This window comes from Bos javanicus, chromosome 14, assembly GCF_032452875.1.
Source record: "Bos javanicus breed banteng chromosome 14, ARS-OSU_banteng_1.0, whole genome shotgun sequence".
Classification (NCBI taxonomy): Eukaryota; Metazoa; Chordata; class Mammalia; order Artiodactyla; family Bovidae; genus Bos; species Bos javanicus.
In genome coordinates, this window is record NC_083881.1 from 6,715,746 (window position 1) to 6,723,786 (window position 8,041).

Consider the following 8,041-nt stretch of genomic DNA (forward strand, 5'->3'; position numbering starts at 1 on the left):
GCTCTGTCTCTAGTCTGGTCCCCTGAGTTAGTCAGGATAGGAGAGGCTCTGCTGCAACAAGGGATTAGCCCTGGAAGGTCAGTGACTTGATGCAGTAAATAAGCATTCTCACTTGAACCATCATCTGACACAAGTCAATCTGACTTCTTCCACCTTTTCTCTGCACTCTCTGAAACATGTGGCTTCCATGCTCTTCACAGAAGAGGAAGACATGGAGGATTTTGGAACTGTAAGGACTTCCCTGGTGGCTCAGACGGTAAAGCGTCCGCCTACAATGCGGGAGACCCAGGTTCAATCCCTGGGTCGGGAAGATCCTCTGGAGAAGGAAATGGCAACCCACTCCAGTAATCTTGGCTGGAAAATCCTATGGATGGAGGAGGGTGGTAGGCTACAGTCCATGGGGTCGCAAAGAGTCGGACATGACTGAGCGATTTCACTTCTTCACTTCAAGTCTTAGAAGTATCTTACAAATCTCTGCCCATATCCATTTGGCCAGAACCCCATTCTGTGGCACCGACCTAATTTCACAGAAGGCTAGGAAATGTAGAGCAGTTCATGAATATTTGATATGCACCGCATTCTCTGCCACACATCCTCCCATCCTTCTGGTCTTTCTAAAGCATAAATATCACCATGTCCCTCTCGTGTTTATAATACCCACTCCATCACAGTTGTCTGATACAATCAGTAGCTCTTCCATTAGTTTTCCTTCCTTTTTCCAATAGCCTTTTGGGGAGGAGGCTTTGTTTCTCTACACTAAGGAATTAAAAATTCAGTTTGTAAACAAACATTCTTGCCTTGCTCATCTCTATCCTCTCTCCTTCAGCCCATACAACCATCACCAAACAATAAATATTTTTAATGTGTTTAGTGAACCTTCTAAAAAAATTAATTCTCAGATATTTCCCAGGAATTGAGGTTTTAAAACATATAGATGGTGGTTTTTCACCACATTTTTGAAGCACATATAAGCCAAGCATTAATATTTGCTTTAAAGAAGAAACCAAGACTCAGAAAACCCATATGGAGAGTAGTCCCAAAGTCTAGGTACAAACACAGACTTGTTTGTCTCAAAAACTAGTGTTTCTTTAAATAAATTGAGAGGACTTCCCTGGAAGTCCAGTGATTGAGATTCCACACCTCCAAAGTAGGGGGCACAGGTTTGATCCCTGATGAAAGAATTAAGATTTCACATGCCATGTGGTGGGGCCTAAATAAATAAATAAATAGAATATACAAGAAATAGATAAATGAATATAAAGCATACATTTAAATAAATAAATTCAGGAATGATATTATAACCTCCTATGGGAATAGGGATTTAAGGGCAATTATAGGATTATAAAAGTCACTCAGTCATGTCCGACTCTTTGCGAGCCCATGGACTTAGTCCATGGAATCCTCCAGGCCAGGATACTTCTCCAGACAATCTTCCCAACCCAGGGATCGAACCCAGGTCTCCCACATTGCAGGTGGATTCTTTACCAGCTGAGCCACAAGCGAAGCCCTTTTCATTCCAATCCCAAAGAAAGGTAATGCCAAAGAATGCTCAAACTACCACACTACGGCACAATTGTACTCATCTCACACAGTAGTAATGCTCAAAATTCTCCAAGCCAGGCTTCAGCAGTAGATGAACCATGAATTTCCAGATGTTCAAACTGCATTTAGAAAAGGCAGAGGAACCAGAGATCAAATTGCCAACATCTGCTGGATCATCAAAAAAGCAAGAAAGTTCCAGAAAGCCATTTACTTCTGCTTTATTGACTATGCCAAAGCCTTTGACTGTGTGGATCACAACAAACTGTGGAAAATTCTTCAAGAAATGGGAATACCAGACCACCTGACCTGCCTCTTGAGAAACCTGTATGCAGGTCAGGAAGCAACAGTTAGAACTGGACATGGAACAAAAGACTGGTTCCAAATAAGGAAAGGAGTACATCAAGGCTGTATATTGTCACCCTGCTTATTTAACTTCTATGCAGAGTACATCATGAGAAATGCTGGGCTGGAAGAAACACAAGGTGGAATAAAGATTTGTGGGAGAGATATCAGTAGCCTCAGATATGCAGATGACACCACCCTTATGGCAGAAAGTGAAGAAGAACTAAAGAGCCTCTTGATGAAAGTGAAAGAGGAGAGTGAAAAAGTTGACTTAAAGTTCAACATTCAGAAAACTAAGATCATAGCATCCAGTTCCATCACTTCATGGCAAATAGATGGGGAAACAGTGGTAGACTTTATTGTTGAAGGCTCCAAAATCACAGCAGATGGTGACGGCAGCCATGAAATTAAAAGATGCTTACTCCTTGGAAGAAAAGTTATGACCAACATAGACAGCATATTAAAAAGCAGAGACATTACTTTACCAATGAAGATCCATCTACTCAAGGCTATGGTTTTTCCAGTAGTCATGTATGGATGTGAGATTTGGGACTATAAAGAAAGCTGAGTGCCAAAGAATTGATGCTTTTTGACTGCAGTGTTGGGGAAAACTCTTGAGAGTCCCTTGGACTGCCAGGAGATCCAACCAGTCCATCCTAAAGGAAATCAGTCCTGAATATTCATTGGAAGGACTGATGGTGAAGCTGAAACTCCAGTACTTGGGCTACTTGATGCAAAGAACTGACTCATTTGAAAAGACCCTGATGCTGGGAAAAATTGAAGGCAGGAGGAGAAGGGGACGGCCAAGGATGAGATAGCTGGATGGCATCACCGACTCGATGGACATGAGTTTGAGCAAACTCCAGGACTTGATGATGGACAGGGAGGCCTGGCGTGCTGCAGTCCATGGGGTCACAAAGAGTTGGACATGACTGAGCGACTGAACTGAACTTATAGGATTATGATGGCCTTTGTGTTAATCTATTCTCCTTTTCATGTCTCCTCAGCCTATGGTGGTTTCTATTAGTTCCAAAAATCCCAACCTTGCTCATGTCTCAGTGACAGGTTGGGAGCAGCTATCATAAAGAGAGGAGCTGAACAACTCTCCACTGATTATTAGTTCAATTGAGAGAAAGATTTTTACTCTGAAGGTTTCAGATGTAATACCTATGTCAAGGGTCATTTTTAACTATTTGTTTATGTATCTATCTTCCCTAGTAGACTGTGAGCTCCTCCATGGCAAGAGTCAAGTCTTATTCATTGCTTCATCCATGGCATTATTGTATTTGAAATGAGTCTGTTCCTTCTTATAAAGGGTCTATGGCAAAAAGAATGGAAAAGAGCTATTGATCCAAGGATTGCCAAAACCAATCTAAGATTCTGACCCTTGAGATAGAACTCATAATCTATGTCTTCCTTCAACACTATGCCAAACACAATGTCAGGCTTGAAGGTGAAAAATAAACCACATCCTTGAGGCTTCCCTAGTAGCTCAGATAGTACAGAACAGATAGTGCAGGACACCTTCATTCCATCCCTGGGTCAGAAAGATCCCCTGGAGAAGGGAATGGCAACCCACTCCAGTTTTCTTGCCTGGAGAATTCCAAGGACAGACAAGCCTGGTGGGCTACAGCCCATGGGGTTACAAAGAGTTGGACACAGCTGAGTGACTAACACTTTCACTTTCTGTTCTCAAAAAGCTCATGTTTGGATCCAGTGATGCCCTAAACGGCCAACAAGAGGCCAGTGACTACATTTCTTCCCTCCATGGCTTTATTCCCAGAACCTTTCACACACACTTGTATACGCTCTTGCATCTAATACTCCAGAAAGCAGGAATCTATGTCCACAGAAACTCAAATATGACCATTGTAAGCATTGATTTTTTGATTCAAGGAACCTGGGTCCCTTCCACTGTAGTGTCACTTTCAACAATCTACTACCATAATCTCAGTTTCTCCATATGCAAAAAAAAAAAATAGAATTAGACTGAAGAAAATTAGACTTCTTCCAGCTCCAAAATTCTGTGCAGGCCCGTTGAGTGTTGTGCAGAGGCCACCTTATTAATTCAAACCTAGAAAAGAAATTCTCCAAGTATAGAGTTATTTATCATTCGCAGGAAGAGCTGAGCAGAACTCAAGCTGTTCAAGTTCCCTTCTCCTTGGCCAAGCACGATTTCCTCACAAAAGTTTTGGGTGGGATTTTTTAAGCTTCCAATGAGACTCTAAAGACTTTTTGGACATTGATCTGTACTTTTATGCCATATGGTTAGAATTTAGTAGGAAGAAGTCAAGAACAGACAGAATGCACTGCCTGTGCCAAGAACCCAGTAATTTAGAAAGTTCCAAGAAAATGGATGATTTAAAAATACCAAAAAAAAAAAAAAATTGGAGCAGAATGGGTATATCCAAACAGGCCAGAGGAGAATGAATGTTCTGGAAGTCTGATGTATCAGATTATCTGCAAAATGAACCAGCCCAAAACTTAGTGACTTAAATTGACGGCTACATATTTAGCTCTTTATTCCATGGGTCAGGGTACCTAGATGGCTTTTACATTTGTAATTTGACTCTCTCTCATCTGCAGGATGTGTTTGTGTTTTTTTTTTAAGATTGATTGATGTATGGTTGTGTTGGGTCTTCATTGCTGCATGCAGGCTTTCTCCAGTTGTGGTGAGTGAGGACTATTCTGTAGATGGGATACACAGGCTTCTCATTGAAGTGACTTTTCTTGTTGCTGAGCACAGGCTGCAGGCCCATGGGCTTCAGCTCACAGGTTGTAGGATGCTGGCTCAATAGTTGTGATGCACAGGCTTTGTTGTCCCGTAGCATGCAGAATCTTCGTGGACCAGAGATAGAACCTTTATCCCCTGCATTGGCAGGTGGATTCTTTACCACTGAACCACAGGGAAGCCCTCATCTGCAGGGGTATGGCTGAAATGGTTCCTTTTAGCTCCACATAGCCTGTCATGAACCATCATTCAGGACTTTTCAGATGTTGGAATCTCAAGACAGTAAATGCCAATGATCATTTTTCAAGTCTCATGCCCATCAGCCAAAGAAATCATATGGCCACTCGAGATTCAAAGGGTGAAAAAAAAAAAAAAAAACATACTTTTTGGTTGGAAGAACTAAAAACAAGTCAAGTAAATTTAAAGATACAGAGAGGGGAAATGTTGTGGCCAGTTTTACAGTCTACCACAGATTTACCAGTTTTACCACCTAGTTACAGGAGAATTGGTTTAAATTCACTGGGATTTCACCTTGAAAAGTGAATATTCGGGGCAGGAGAAGATAAATAAGGGTTTGGCAAAGGATGACCACTACTTTCAAGGATTTGAAGAGCTCTCACAGGTAAGAAGAATAGGTTCATACAGAACTATTATGGTTAATGGCACGAATCACATAATGCAAATGGAAAAACATTTGAACAATCAGAGCTTCCCATATAGGTAATAAGGAAGGGATCAGACATTGAGCAGCTACCGTGAACCAGAAAATGTATCTAATGTTCTCAAAAATGCATTTCCTTCCATATTTTAGAGATGAAGTGAAACCTCAGAGGGCTTAAGTGACTTTGAAGTTCACAAGCTAAGAATTGGCAGATGTAGGATTTGAACCCAAATCTCTTTGATACCAAATTCCATACTCTTTGATATGATATCATATTGTCCTTATGATATCATATTATCCTTTCTGGATCAAAGCAACAGAGGCACACCCAGGTTCAGTGCAAAAATAGATGCTTGTTGAAAGTACAGAAGTGCTGGAAATTTTCTCAAAAGCATCTTTCACTCTCTTATCCACTATTTCCATTTCTAATCATTTGCCTAGATCTCTTTGCCCTCACACCCCTAGAAATCAGGAGCCCCAAACCCCATTAAAATATGCTGTTTTACAAATTCCAAATGTGTCCATTTGAATTTCATTACAAGAATGAGCCTTCCCTCCTGGATGGGAGGGGAGTTCAGGGGAGAACGGATACAGGTATGGCTGGGTGCCTTTGCTGTTCACCTGAGACAACATTGTTAATCAACTCTATTCCAATATAAAATAAAAAGTAAAAAAAAAGAGTGAGCCTTCCTTGTAGTGTCTGCATGTAAATGATTTTCTGGAAACCAAAATGTCATAACAAGAGTTAACATTTTCTTAGCACTTTTTATACCATACCTGATTCTCACCAAAAACCCACTACAAGTCAGTACAAGTATTACCATTTTACAGACAAAAATCTGAGGCTCAGAATTGAAATCCAGTCCAGTCTACAAAACCAAAGTCAGTACTTTTTCCACTATACTACACTCCCTCTTGAAGCAAAAGATGCTGGGAGCTTCATAGCCCATGCAAAAATTGGTGGTAAAGATAGTTTTTATCAAGCAGGCTTTCCTTTATTTATACCACATTCTACCAGAGTGGGGTGTATGAGAAATGCTGATCATTCAAAATGAACCAGATCTGATCATTCTTGCCATTAACCTTAAAAGATTTTAGGAGATCCTTAAAACTTCCTTTATAAATAGAAAAATTTCCGACATATGTAAAAATAAAGCAAAAAGCATGATGAACCTCCATATACCCTTCATTCAGTTTCAAAAATTTCAACATATGGTCAAACACATTTCCTGGTAGATTTCTACAAGATGAATCCCAAACCTATGGTTGATAATGAGCTGCTTCTGCTTTCCCCAGATTAATAGCCAAGGAGTGTTGAAGCAGGAAAAACTCCAGCATCATTCAGGAAGATCCCCTCATTTTGAAGGAAGAAGGGTAAGGTCGAGAAACAGAACTGGACTTGCTCAGAGTCACACACGGAGTTAGTAGAAAAGGAAGAATTAGGATCAGGGTCTCCTGGCTCCAAGCTCAGAGCTCTCCCCATTTTTCCAGCCTTCTCCAAGGCATCAGAATGCTTGTCAGTACTCACTCCCTTAGCAACCACTGCCATCTCCAGAGGAGAAAGAAGTCAGTGCAGCTTGGGTTTGGCCTCCATCCAGCAGGCTCAATAGACTTTGTCATTCATGCCCTTCTCTGACCTTCTTACTCTTTCAAGGGTAATTAACCAGTCAAATGGGTTCCCTCTCCTGAGCCTTGGCATCCAAATAATCACAACCCCCTCCAACCGCTGGTGACCAAATCACTCCTGAGAGGTCCCACTTGGTCCTCCATTGTCATGACCTTCATCAGTTCAGCTCTCCTTATTCAAAAGTGAAGTGAAAAGTGAAAGTGAAGTTGCCCAGTCATGTCCGACTCTTTGTGACCCCATGGACTGTACCCTACCATGCTCCTCCGTCCATGGGATTTTTCAGACTACAGTACTGGAGTGGGTTGCCATTTCCTTCTCCAGAGGATCTTCCTGACCCAAGGATCAAACCCGGGTCTCCCGTATTGTAGGCCAGTGCTTTACCATCTGAGCCACCAAATCTGGTGTCAAATACAGATGGCAGACTTGCATGTGGAAATAACAGAGTTCACAGATATCTCTCTGCCACTTGGTTCCAATGACATATTCCTTAGTGAGAAATGACCTCCTCCCCCTGGGTGAACGCAGAGAACTAGGGAATTAGAGCATGAACATGGCATAGAATGACGCTTCTCAAACTGGGAATTTTGGGAGATATATGGCTTTCTAGGGGGTCCTAGAAACTATAGGATAAACATCTAGGTAAGAACATTCATTTTGCATCAACTGCAAAGCTGGAAGTTTCAGAGTGAGAATCCCATGACAAGCAGTGTTATAAATGCTTTATACAGGAGAAAGCAGCCAACCCTCACTGTAACCCTGGGAGGTTACTGTAAACCTAAGAGGTAGTGTTATCTCCACTGTGAAGAAACTGAGGCACAGAGTGATTTAGTAACTTCTCAAAAGTCACACAGCTATGAAGTAGTAAAGAGTATTAAGCAAAATAATAGGGTTTAATAGATGCTGTATAAACTCTCATTTTCTATTCTATTTGTTTATTTGGGTACATCAAGTCTTACTTGTGGCACATGGGATCCTCTTGAGGCATGCAGGATCTTTCCTTGCAGCTCACAGACTCTCTAGGTGGGGCACACAGCCTGCAAAGCACGCAGGCTCAGTAGACAGTGTACGGACTTAGTTGCCCTGCAGCCTGTGGGATCTTAGTTCCCTGACCAAGGATTGAACCCAAGTACCCTGCACT

General features: G+C 41.6%; 1 non-coding gene across 1 annotated transcript; it reads left to right on the plus strand.

The window, feature by feature from the left end:
• Positions 1-238: 238 nt before the first annotated feature.
• Positions 239-310, plus strand: TRNAC-ACA (transfer RNA cysteine (anticodon ACA)). The gene has a single exon. It is a non-coding gene; the product is annotated as a tRNA-Cys (tRNA).
• The last annotated feature ends 7,731 nt before the right edge of the window (positions 311-8,041 follow it).